The sequence below is a fragment of the Vombatus ursinus genome, unplaced genomic scaffold (assembly GCF_900497805.2).
Source record: "Vombatus ursinus unplaced genomic scaffold, bare-nosed wombat genome assembly UNPS02014807.1, whole genome shotgun sequence".
NCBI lineage: Eukaryota > Metazoa > Chordata > Mammalia > Diprotodontia > Vombatidae > Vombatus > Vombatus ursinus.
The window spans coordinates 30731855-30743925 of NW_020954585.1; the positions used below are offsets into that span (position 1 = coordinate 30731855).

Genomic DNA, 12071 nt, shown 5'->3' on the forward strand with positions numbered 1-12071 from the left:
TGAAACCACAAAATGCTACAGATGAAAATATTAGGGCTCTCTGTCCAATTCCCAGACCTCCAACATTCTTTCTAGTCTCTGAGAGGAGTGATACAGGTACATTTCTTTTTCCCAGATCAAACAATTCTTTATTTTGATGATTCCATTTAAAAACAAGACCGAGAAGGGAAACTGAAGGGGCTAAAAAGGAAGGAGAATGGGCTTTCTCTAATCCCAGAATTGGGAAGAAATCTTAAATCACACTTCTGGCTCAGCAGAAACATGTTTCCTGTCCACTGCCCTGAAAGGTGGTTCTGGTTCATCATCTTCACACCTTATTCAGGAGGGCTGTGACCTCAGCCCAGATTAAGAATGTCCAGGTTAGGTCTCCTGCTGTAACCCTTGGCCATCCAACTCTTGGTCCTTTATAAGTTCTCAGACACTAGCACAGAGAGCTGGCCAGGCTGGCCCTAATTCCACAACTCTCCCACGGGAGTATCTCGAGCCATTTGAATGGTCTCTTCAGAAAGGGAGTAAATCTCCTTGTGCAAGTCTTCTATGCTTTGAGATGCATCGATGGTCTTCCAGTTTAATGAATCATGTTTCATTAGCTGGCAGAAACACTGCAAGGCTTTCTTTTAGAAGGCGCTGTTTTCGTAGTGCTTGGTGCCAATGTCTCCCTGTTTTGTCACTTCCAGGGAGCTCAGCTGAAGGAAGAGGATCAGGTCTGGCTTGGGGAGCCCCACGTCAGGCTGTTTATACCAGTCTATGGAAAAATTCTCTTTGGTGCTTGTAAAGGCTACACCAGAGAAGGCATACCTGTCTACTACCAGGGTGATGCCTTTACCCAACTTTTTTTAATCAATGGTACCTGTTTCCAGCAGTTTGCAGAAAAAAGGAGATGCACCGTGTGATCCTCCATGTTGCTTTTCTTCACCATGTAAGAGCTCAGCAGTTTGCCAATTTCTGTGTATCTCTCTGCTTCTGGCTGAGCATTTAGCCTTTGGGAGCTTTGGAGATGACCAACTGCCTGGCTGCTTCTGGACATGTGGTGACCCAGGCTCAACGATTGACTTGACAGTCCCTAAGTGGTCACTTGGCCATTCCTCCACCCCAGAGACAGAGGCAGGAGATGGGAGTACTGTGCCATCAAAGAGGGGAGAACACTTCTGGCTTGTTCCCTCGTCTCAGCTGTTCTGTATAGCGAGTAGCACTCAGATTCTAGACTCCCTATGAAGGACTTAGGCAGACAACTCAACAAGGTGAGCTTACACCTGAAGCCCCAGCTGCCTTTCCCTTTCTATGTTTCCTGAGTAGTTTAATGAATGAACATTAGCCACAAGCAGAGATATCCAGGCTTGAAGGTGTAGTGTTGTTTATCCTTGTTCTGGAAGAGGGCCAGTGACATCAGGAGGGTGAAGTCTTGACTTGCAAGTGAATTGGATTGAAGAGAGGCAGGGCTGTGCAAAGTCATCAGCCTCACTCTCTTCTCCAGGGTCATTGGAGTCCTGTTGCAAGACATAGGTCAGGATGACTGTCAATGGCTCCACTTGGAAGTTATTAACCTGCTGAATGCAAGAGGACCAGACTTTTGGGCCCAATGAATACAGCTGGTAATAGGTAGGTGAAGCATCTGCTTTGAAGAGATGGTGCCAGTGAAAGGATTGGCCCAAGCATGGCCTATTTTGCCAATAGATAGGTAACTGTAGTTGCTTGGATGGTGAAAATCCAAGGTGAAATGAAAACACCTACTCAGAAATCCCATGTTCTGATGAGGGTTTGTGTCTTCTCAAGAGATTATAACAGCAATTATAAATTAAGCTGCTGGATCCCATTTTAAGTTGTGTTATTGAGGTTTAGGGGTGCTGGAACCCCAAAATCACAATATGAGGGTCCTGCCTGAAAGAATTCTACTCAAGCTTTCTTTCAGCCAAAGACAAGGTTTATTACAACAACTGCCATATTGAGCAAACTCTTAAGGAGTCTGAACATTAGTGAACTATTGGCTAGATTATAAGAATCTGAGCTGATACAGGTACATTTCTGAGTTAATATCTTTGTCCATGGAAGGTAACTGGCATTATTGTGAAAATGATGTATTTTGCTGAAGACAGCTCCTGCTGTCACAAGATATTACAAGTACAAAGTAGACAGCTCCCTGCACAGAAATGTTCAACCTTGGGAAATCATCCAAACATATCTGGCTTTCAGGACTGCCAAGTATCCCTGGTATTCTTCATGAGTAAAGGACACTATTTTGTAAGAGCATCCTACAATGGCCAGCAACCACTGAAGCCCAGTACTTGGCAGCAGTAAAAAGTTATGCTGACTTTTGAAAGTTAAAGTTTTACAGCTAGATCACGATTATGAGATTATGTTATTCTGCTTGACTCAGATACATAGTAGTTTCCAAACCAATTTGTAATAAAAATACTCACTTCAATAATCCATGTGTGGATTTCAGAGAGGATGCTTTAGGATTATAATTGTAGTCCCATTTATTCCTTAGTAATAAGGAATATTTTATGATTTTTCCTGACAAATTCAGAAATAATTTTTTATTCATATTTCAAATGTTTCCATTTATTTATCAACCAAATGTTTTGATTCATGTTTTGTTCTGTTCAGAAAAAAAATAATTATCACCTTCTGGTCATCAACTTTTGGGTGATTATATTCAACATATTTAGCTAGACTGGGCCTTGAATGAGCTATAATCTAACAGGCCCAAACCAGAAACCTCAGTTTGGGGGAAATGCAAAAATGCTTTTGCACCATTGTTACAGCCTTGAAAAACTCAGTGTCACCTCCTCAGCAGGGTGAGACATTGGGCAAGAACTATGCTAGGGAATTCAAGGACAAAATCAAAGAAAAGTACCTGCACAATATAAGAACCTCAGCTGACTTTGAAATGACCTCCAGAATCTGAGAGAGAATTAATTTTATTCAAAATTGTGAAACTAACAATTCAGATCAAACACCAACATCATGACAAACTTTGATAAAAAGCCAAGTCATTAATACAGGTCAGTGTGCAATTTAGAGCATATTGTGTGTGTATGGACATATTATTTGTAATGAATCAAGGCAGAAAGACAAGGTTTTGAGACTAATGTTTTCTTCATAAGCTTTGTCTGAACTTCAGTCCAATATTCAATTTATACAGAGAGAGCAGATACCAGGAATGATATAGGTTATTTATTCTGGCATCAGGAAGATATGGGAAAAAAGTTCAAAGTCTAAAAATTGTGATTTCAAGCATTTTGTTTTTTGTATTTCTGATATGCACAAGAAAATGTGTTCTAGGACACAAAGTTCTAGAATATTAAAAAGTTAGTTACAGCATGACCATGTGCTAATAAATGTTTTTCTTCTTTCTTAGTCTCAGTGCGGTATAATAGGGGAGAGGAAAGTAGGAAAGGTAGAGGTTGTACCTTAGGGTGATAGAAAACTTGGGGATTGAAAAGATCCCCAACATAATGGGGAAGACTGTGATGATCTTTCTCAATGATATTTCTGTGAGACAAATTTATATTCCCATCTTATTTCTTAGAATCTTAGATATCATGTGATTCAAGCCCCAAATTTTACATATAAGGAAACTGTGGTTGGGAAAGGTTAAATTATAAAACCAGGAGTTGAACTCAAGATGTGTTAAAGTCAGTGGAAATTCTTTTCACAGAATCATACAAAAGATATTGGAGTAGGGGAGAAAAAAACTTCAGGAAAAAAACACAGAATTTTTTTCTATTTCTAAGTCTCTTTCCCTGTCTCATCTCTTCCTGTCTCTCCAACCCAGGTTCCAAACAGAAATCTATTTTCTTTAACAGTTTTAAGAAAAATGAGTCACTAAAATCCTTCTCCACTGAGATATGTACATATTGTCTCTCCAAATGTAGTGTAAGTTCCTTGAAGTTAGGGATTTTGTCTTTGCATCCCTGGTGCCTAGCACATAGTTGGAGCTTAATAAATTCTTGTTGATTGTTTTTTGATAGACTTCAAATCTGCTTCTGATTTATTATTAAAGCACATGTAAATTGCAAGTTCATCCAATCTAAACAGATCCTGACAATCCATGCTACTGAGAAATCTCATCTCCAATCTCGCAATTTTAGTCAAGTGGCATTGGCACAATGGAGTTTACTTTTCACAGAAACAGACAAATACGCTTAATTATGTGGTTAACTGTATAGTTTACTATACAGTTCTTTTACTTGACATAAATTGCTAAGTAGACAAATAGTACATAATTATAAGAAAATAATTAATGATGTGTTATCTACCAAGAAGCTTAGAATCAAAAAGTCCCCAGATATAGAACTGATTTAATCTGAGTAGTTTTATAAAATGCACAGATTGAATTTTTATAGTCCTCCCTGGCTGCTTTCATTGTGAGTGGTCATAGGAGGGAATATAATACTACATAGTTTCTACAGGATGTTTGACTAATTTCTAATAGGATCAGTCTTATCTAGATGAAGATACAGAAACTATGGACTCAGTATCTTGGCTCAGCTCAAGGCATGAAATTGGCATCAAGGATAAACTGAAAGTCATGAAAGTCAGTGCTTTTCCTACTTTCACCAGGCTGGCAAGGAACTTCTGACTGCTTTTAGCCACAGAATGGAGTGGATGTGCTCAGCAAATGGCCCTGATAAGAAGCAATGCAGTCAGGATTGTCCTACCATCCCTTCTTGTACTTACAGGCAGGACAGCCCTTTCTAACATTCCATCACTTCCTATAGCCACCTGTCTTGCTAGTACCAAAGACACACACATAGGTACCCACCCCTCCAAACCTCCAAAATACATATTATCTTGTATTTCATCATTTTATTTTATTAATAGGTGTATTATTATTTTGTATTTCTGACCCTCTTCCCACTTTCATGAGACCCTATTCACTGGATAATTAGCTATTATTTAGTTTCAGTTTTGTAACATTAAAGAATCAAGATGCTTCTTGGAAAATGTAGCATCATATTGACTTTCTTCCCTATGGCTGGCCTCATTCTTCCCAGGATAGATCATCGATTCTGCCCAACAGTTCTGAAATATTGTCTTACTCTTCAAAATTTTCCCCCTCCCACCTCAGTTCAAAACTTAGAATCTCCAGTGTATACTAACCACAACTTTCTGATAGAGGGAAAAAAGATCTGACAAATTTAAATGTGTAGTAATGAGCAAATGATTAATAAATTATTGTGTTAAACATTTCAGGGGTTGTCTTCCTTTTTAAAAAAAAATCATGGGAGAAATGAATTTCCAGTGGTAGAATTTTGGCAGATGATTAGGGAAGATATTTTGGGGGTTTTCTTGGCATCCCACAAAATAGAGAACTTCAGCAACCACCTACACTGCATATTTGTAAGACCAAATTCTGACTTGCGCCACACCATTTACTGTATTTTTTTTTTCATTTTATTCATTTTTGGTATTTTATTCATTCATGGTTTTTCAGGAGAGAAATTAAACAGAAGTTAACACACTGTTTTCTGGGAAGATCCTGATACTTCAGTGATTTCAAACTTGAATAAATAACAGCTACACAGCAAATAACAAATATTTGGTCTGCTTATAGAATATAAACGACAGATACAAAAAAGTCAAATGGTATTGAGGAATGAAACAATGTAATTAAATTTGTGTATGGTTTATATAGATTACATGTTATCATATACAAGAAGCAGCAGGGAAACTTAATTGTGTGCTCAATGGCCAGTTAGGATTATGTACTCATTAGACTGGCTATCTGTATATGAGTGAATTTGGTGAGTTTAGCTCTTTTCATTAGTAGCAGAACTTAAAATGCACAATCAGTTCTGCCAGTAGTAACAATTTTTAAAAATTTTGAGTTATAAAAGCTCTTTTGGTATATTTTGGTTCTTTATAGTTTGAGAATGAAAGGAAATCATGCATTTTTTTTAATTGGACATGTTTTCATTGGCATAGGGAAAATTCAGCAAGGAACTCTCTCTACTGCAGAGATACAGTGATGACTCTAACCTTGTACTTTGTACTATATCCCACTCACCTTCAAAATTAAAGCATTAGGTATGTTGAAAATTGATGTTAAAGTAATTTCAGGAAAACTTGACTATTAGTAGATTTTGCTAATTTTATCATCATAAAGTTCTCTACTATTTTCATATCTCATTATGGCGTAAGGTCACTCTGAGCTCTTGAAGGCTGTTAGTTCTTGCACATTCTATCTAGCTAGCAAGCCTTCAGGTTTATGACCATCAATCAACTACAAAGTTATCTGTTATTTGAGGCCCTAAACTGGGCCTAAATTTTCTAATCTATCAAATGAGAAAGTTGAATTAGGTGACTTCTGAAGGCCCTCTAGCTCTATATCCCATGTCTATAAATACTGATGATCATCACAAAGTTGGCCACAAGATGATGAACTTTGGTAGTTGCTTGTTTGTTTTGTTTTGTTTTGTTTTGTTTTTCTTTTTATTTATTGGTCGGGGTTATTTTTCTTTTGTTTTTTTTTTGTTTTTTTGGCTACTGCAAATCATGAAGACTCTACTAAAGTGAGAAGGGCCTGCTATCCTCTTTGATATAGGAAGTACCCAGACAAAGAAAATCAAAATTCCTTGAAGTTTATCAAACAAAATATATTATATAGCAAATGCTTAAATATTATCCCTTTCCCCGTTCCTTGCTCTTTGATTGACTGGGAAAATAATTTGTCTGTCCCAAATGAATATTGCATCATGATAGGTGAGCAGGTAAACTGAGAAAGACAAGAAGAACATGTGTGTACAGAGGGAAAACAAAGTGGAAATCAGAATAGGTGAGATGGAATAGAGGGATGCTTTGCCTTCATCTTACATCAGGGACATGACAATGAGATATTAAAAAACTCTAAAGGGAATCTGGCTGCCCTGAGAAACTGGGTGCTTAATGGTCATGCTACTAAGGCAAGAGAAATGACTGGAAGAAAAGAAAGAAACACTACATGAATGTATACACTCCATTCTAGTGATAATTAGTAAATGAATCAGGAGATAAAAGCCAAAATTGAACCAAATAGAGAGTGGGTTGGAACAGAAAAGACCTCATATTTGGCTCTGGAAATGACTTGAGGAGAATAATATATCTTTGGGACACAGTTTTCACATTGTATGAATTTTCATTTCTTTCCTTCCTTTTAATTTTATCTACAATGTTGTGGACCATCTGCTTGCATGTAGACTTAGCCTCAGAATTCTAAGAGATATCATACTCAGGCATGCACACATACATACATGTACACATGTGTGTGTCTGTGTGTGTATGTTCTTTCAGGTCTCCTAGCCAAGCAAATGAAAAAAAAAATAAATGTATAACTGAGGCTTTTTTCCATAAAAAATAATCACAAAATTTATAGTTTTTATTATAATTTGTTAAATCTTAAAATTATAAAAAGTATATCTTTTAAGTTATTCTAATGACAAATGAACAAGATATGTTGTTTGATATAAACAACAGAGGCAAAACATTGAAAGTAATTCCACATGCTTGTGGTCCTCAATTCAATTAAATTAAACAAATTCTATTAAGTATACAAAGCACTGTGCTACGAGCTGAGGTGTTAAAAATTGAAAACAATATGGACTCTAACATCATGATGCCTATACTCTATAAAGAAGTATATGACATGTACAAAATTCAGTATAATCCAAAGTAGAGTATGATAGGGACAAAGTGAGATCCAGATATCATACTCAGGGGAAAAGGGGAGAAAAAGCTTTTAGCTATAGAGATCAGGATTTCATTCAAGCAGTAACACTCCACCTGAGCTAAATGTTGAAGAAAGAGTAGAATTTCAATGGGCAGAAATACGAAAAGTTCACATTTCAGAGATGGGAGAGACTCTAAACAAAGGTAAGGACACAGAAATGTTGGGATAAGATCAAGGAACAACTAATTATCTAGTTGACCTACAACTTAGGATTTGAAGGAATTGATGTGAAAGAAAGCTGGAAAGGTTAGTTGAAGCTAGGTTGTGCAGGGCCTTAAATGCCAGGCTAAAAAGTTTTTATCTTCTCTACCAGTCAATAGAAATCATTATCATTCTCTTAGAAGAAAAGATGTTGCAGTAGATAGAATGTCAGGCCTGGAATCTTCCTGAGTTAAAATCTGGCCTCAGACACTTACTCACCATGTTACTCTGGACAAATCACTTTTACCCTGCTTACCTCAATTTCCTAATTACTCCAATATTTTTGCCAAGAAAACCCCAAATGAGATCATGTAGAGTTAGAGATGACTGAAAAAACTGAACAACAAGAAGACTTGGGGAGAGGTTGAAGATTAGAGAGGATCTTAGGTCTGGAGATTCAAGGGATCTCAGAGGCCATGGAGTCCAGCCCCCTTCCTCTTTATTTAACATTTGAAGAAATGTAGGCCCATGAAGGCTACATGACTTCCCCCATGTTAGACAGCAATATTGAGGATGATTTTAGCTCCTGAGACAATAACAAAGAAAAGAGGATTGGTGACAACACAGAGAAATTTTGAGATTTGGTGGAGAAGATACCAGAGATCTCATGATAATATCTATCTTTTCAAAAAAGAATTTCTAAGATACACAAAAAAAAATAACCTATGTAACATTTATCCCTCAAAAAGATATTGCAATTTTTATGAACACAAATAAAATATAGCAACTATGAACAATAGCATGTTCATAATTACTATATTGCATATGTTTGCCAAGATCCTCTCTAATCTTCAACCTGGTTTCCAGCTGCTATCTCCAGAAACTATTCTTTTAAAACTCACAAATGATCTCTTATTTTTAAAATTCTCCTCACAGTTCCAAGGCAGAAAAAAGTGCTTGTGGTCACTCATAGACCAGAGCCCAGGCCAGGAAAGGAGTAAGTACCTTGCCCTTGATCGTACCACCTTGGAAGAACTGAAAATTCACAGGTCTCTAGAAGTATCTCTGAAAACAGCTGCAGAAAACTCCTGAAGCTTGTGGCAGTACACCCTCCACACTGGATTCAGAGCCCTACCTTAACAAAGAGTTTGAAAGTCAAGTAATTGGATGGAAATATAGGCAGGTAACAAAAAAAACTCAACCAATCAACCAAACAAAAAACAAATAAACAATAAACAAAAACAAAAAACCCCTCAGATTATAGAATTTTACTTTGGTGACAAAGAAAATCAAAATATACAACCAAAAGAAGACAATAAAGTCCAAGTTCCTATATACAAAGCCTCCAAGAAAAATATGAATGCATGGCTTTGATATCAATGATAACAATGATGAATCATTATTGTTTTCACATACTGCCTGGGACAAGATTAACACAGGTGAGTAAGTAGACAACACCCTGGGTTATCTGGGCAAGGAAAAAAAAATATTTTAGACGAAAGTGTCAAAGGTCCAAGATAAAAGTAGACTAAGCAGAAACTGATAAGCAAAACTTAGTTCATCCTACAGTGTGTATTAATTATTGGGATCCAAGATATAAAAGATTTAGAGTCAGTGACATTATCAGAGATTTGAATGCCAAAATTCAGGGAGTTCTGGGACGATGTCCATTTGTCCAACTTGATTTGAAAACCTTAAGTCTTTCTCTTGTAGAAGTTTTTACTCCCCAACATCAGACAGAGCTAATAGGCCTGCATTGCCATAAGTAGAGCCATCTACATTCCCTTCTAACTTTGCCATCCCTGCTGTCTTTGGCAATATGCTTCAGCTTGCTTATATCTATCATACATGTTTAAATTTTTCTTCAGGTCATTTTCAATTGAAATATTTCTCAGAGGGTTGACATTCCATGATAAATATCCATATATCATCACCAAGAGAATACTTGTGTTAAAAAAATATCTTTTGGGAGTGGAGCCAAGATAGAGGAGTGAAAGCAGTGACTTGCTTGAGATCTCCCCCAAACCCCTCCAAATACCTGTGAAAAATGGCTCTAAACAAATTCTAAAACAGCACAACCCACAAAAAGTCAGAGTGAAACAAATTTCCAGCCCAAGACAACCAGGATGGTTGATCGGGAAGCTATATCATGCTGGGTGGGGAGAGAAGCACAGTTCAGCATGGGTGCACAGGCTGCAGCATAACTGGAGCAGGCCTCAGAGGACTGAATCATGGGCAGCTGTGGTGGTTTCCAGACTTCTCAACCCATGAATGCCAAAGACAACTTGGAAGATCAATGGGAAAAGTCTGTGACTGCAGTGAGAGAGAGGCTAGGTCTCAGCCACAAGTCCCAAGTATGGCCCTGGGGCTTCAGCTGCCACCTGAGCTTCCAGCCCACAGACTGAGGGGGAATTGAGTGGCTGATCAGAGGGGGATTGCAAGGATTTCTTTGCCAGTGCTGAGGCAGGAATCTCTTGCTTTGCCTGTGCTTGGATCTGGGTCACAGTTCTGAGGGGTGGGGTCCTGGGGTGAGGAAGAGTGCTGGCATGGTGGATCTTGTTGTGGTGGTGGAGAGGAAACACCTGGCCCCTTATCATACCAGCTTGGAAGAACTGAAAATTTACAGGTCCTTAGAAGTATCTCTGAAAACAGCTGTACAAGCTTGGGGACAGTACATTCTCCACATTGGAAGCAGACTCTTACCTTAACAAAGAGTTTAAAACTCAAGCAATTGGCTGGGATCATGAGTAAGCAGCGCAAAAAGAGTCAGACTATATTATCTTATTTTGGTGACAAAGAAGATCAAAACATACAACCAGAAGACAGCAAAGTCAAAGCTCCTACATTTAAAGCCTCCAAGAAAAATAAGAATCAGTTCCAGGCCTTGGAAGAGCTCAAAAAGAATTTTGAGACGCAAGTAAGAGAAGTAGAGAGAAAACTGGGAAGAGAAATGAGAGTGATGCAAGAAAATCATGAAAAACAAGTCAACAGCTTGGTAAAGGAGACCCAAAAAAATACTGAAGAAAATAATACCTTATAAAATAGCCTAACCCAAATGGCAAAAAGGGGACCAAAAAGCCAATGAGGAGAAGAATGCCCTAAAAAGCAAAAGTGGCCAAATGGAAAAGGAAGTCCAAAAGATTACTGAAGAAAATATTTCCTCAAAAATAAGAATAGAGCAATTGGAAGCTAGTGATTTTATGAGAAATCATGATGTTGTAAAACAAATCCAAAAGAATGAAAAATTAGAAAACAATGTGAGATATCTCATTGGAAAAACAACTGACCTGGAAAATAGATCCAGGAGAGAGAATTCAAAAATTAATGGACTATCTGAAAGCCATGATCAACAAAAGAGCCTAAACATCATCTTTCAAGAAATTATCAAGGAAAACTGCCCTGATATTTTAGAACCAGAGGGCAAAATAGAAATGGAATGAATCCACCAATCTCCTCCTGAAAGAGATCCCCAAAGGAAAACTCCTAGGAATATTATAGTCAAATTCCAGAGTTTTCAGGTCAAGGAGAAAATATTACAAGCAGCCAGAAAGAAACAATTCAAATATTGTGGAAACACAATCAGCATAACACAAGATTTAGCAGCTTCTACATTAGGGGACTGCAGGGCATGGAATATAATATTCCAGAGGGCAAAGGAGATAGGATTACAACCAAGAATCACCTGCCCAGCAGAACTGAGTATAATCCTTCAGGGGAAAAAATGGTCATTCAGTGAAATAGGGGACTTTCAAGCATTCTTGATGAAAAGACCTGAGCTGAATAGAAATTTTGACTTTCAAATACAAGATTCAAGTGGAACATGAAGAGGTAAACAGGCAAGAGAAATCATAAGAGACTTATTAAGGTTGAACTGTTTACATTCCTGCATGGAAAGATGATATTTGTAACTCATGAGACCTTTGTCAGTATTAGGGTAGTTGGAGGGAAAAAATTATATGTATGTGTGTATATATATAATAGATAGATAGATAGATAGATAGATAGATAGATAGATAGATAGATAGATAGATAGATAGAGGGCACAGGGTGAGTTGAAAATGAAGGGGTCATATGTGTAGAATAAAATTAAGGGGTGAAAAAGGGTTATACTAGGAGAAGGAGAAAGGGAGAGGTAGAATGGAGTAAATTATCTCACAAAAAACAGAAAAGAAATTGCTCTTACAGTGGAGGGGAAATGGGGGAAGGTGAGAGAGAATGA

The 12071-nt window shown here is 37.6% G+C and overlaps 1 pseudogene; it reads right to left on the reverse strand.

Moving 5' to 3' along the window:
• Positions 1–449: 449 nt before the first annotated feature.
• LOC114052139 lies at positions 450–1027 on the reverse strand (annotated as a pseudogene).
• Positions 1028–12071: the final 11044 nt, after the last annotated feature.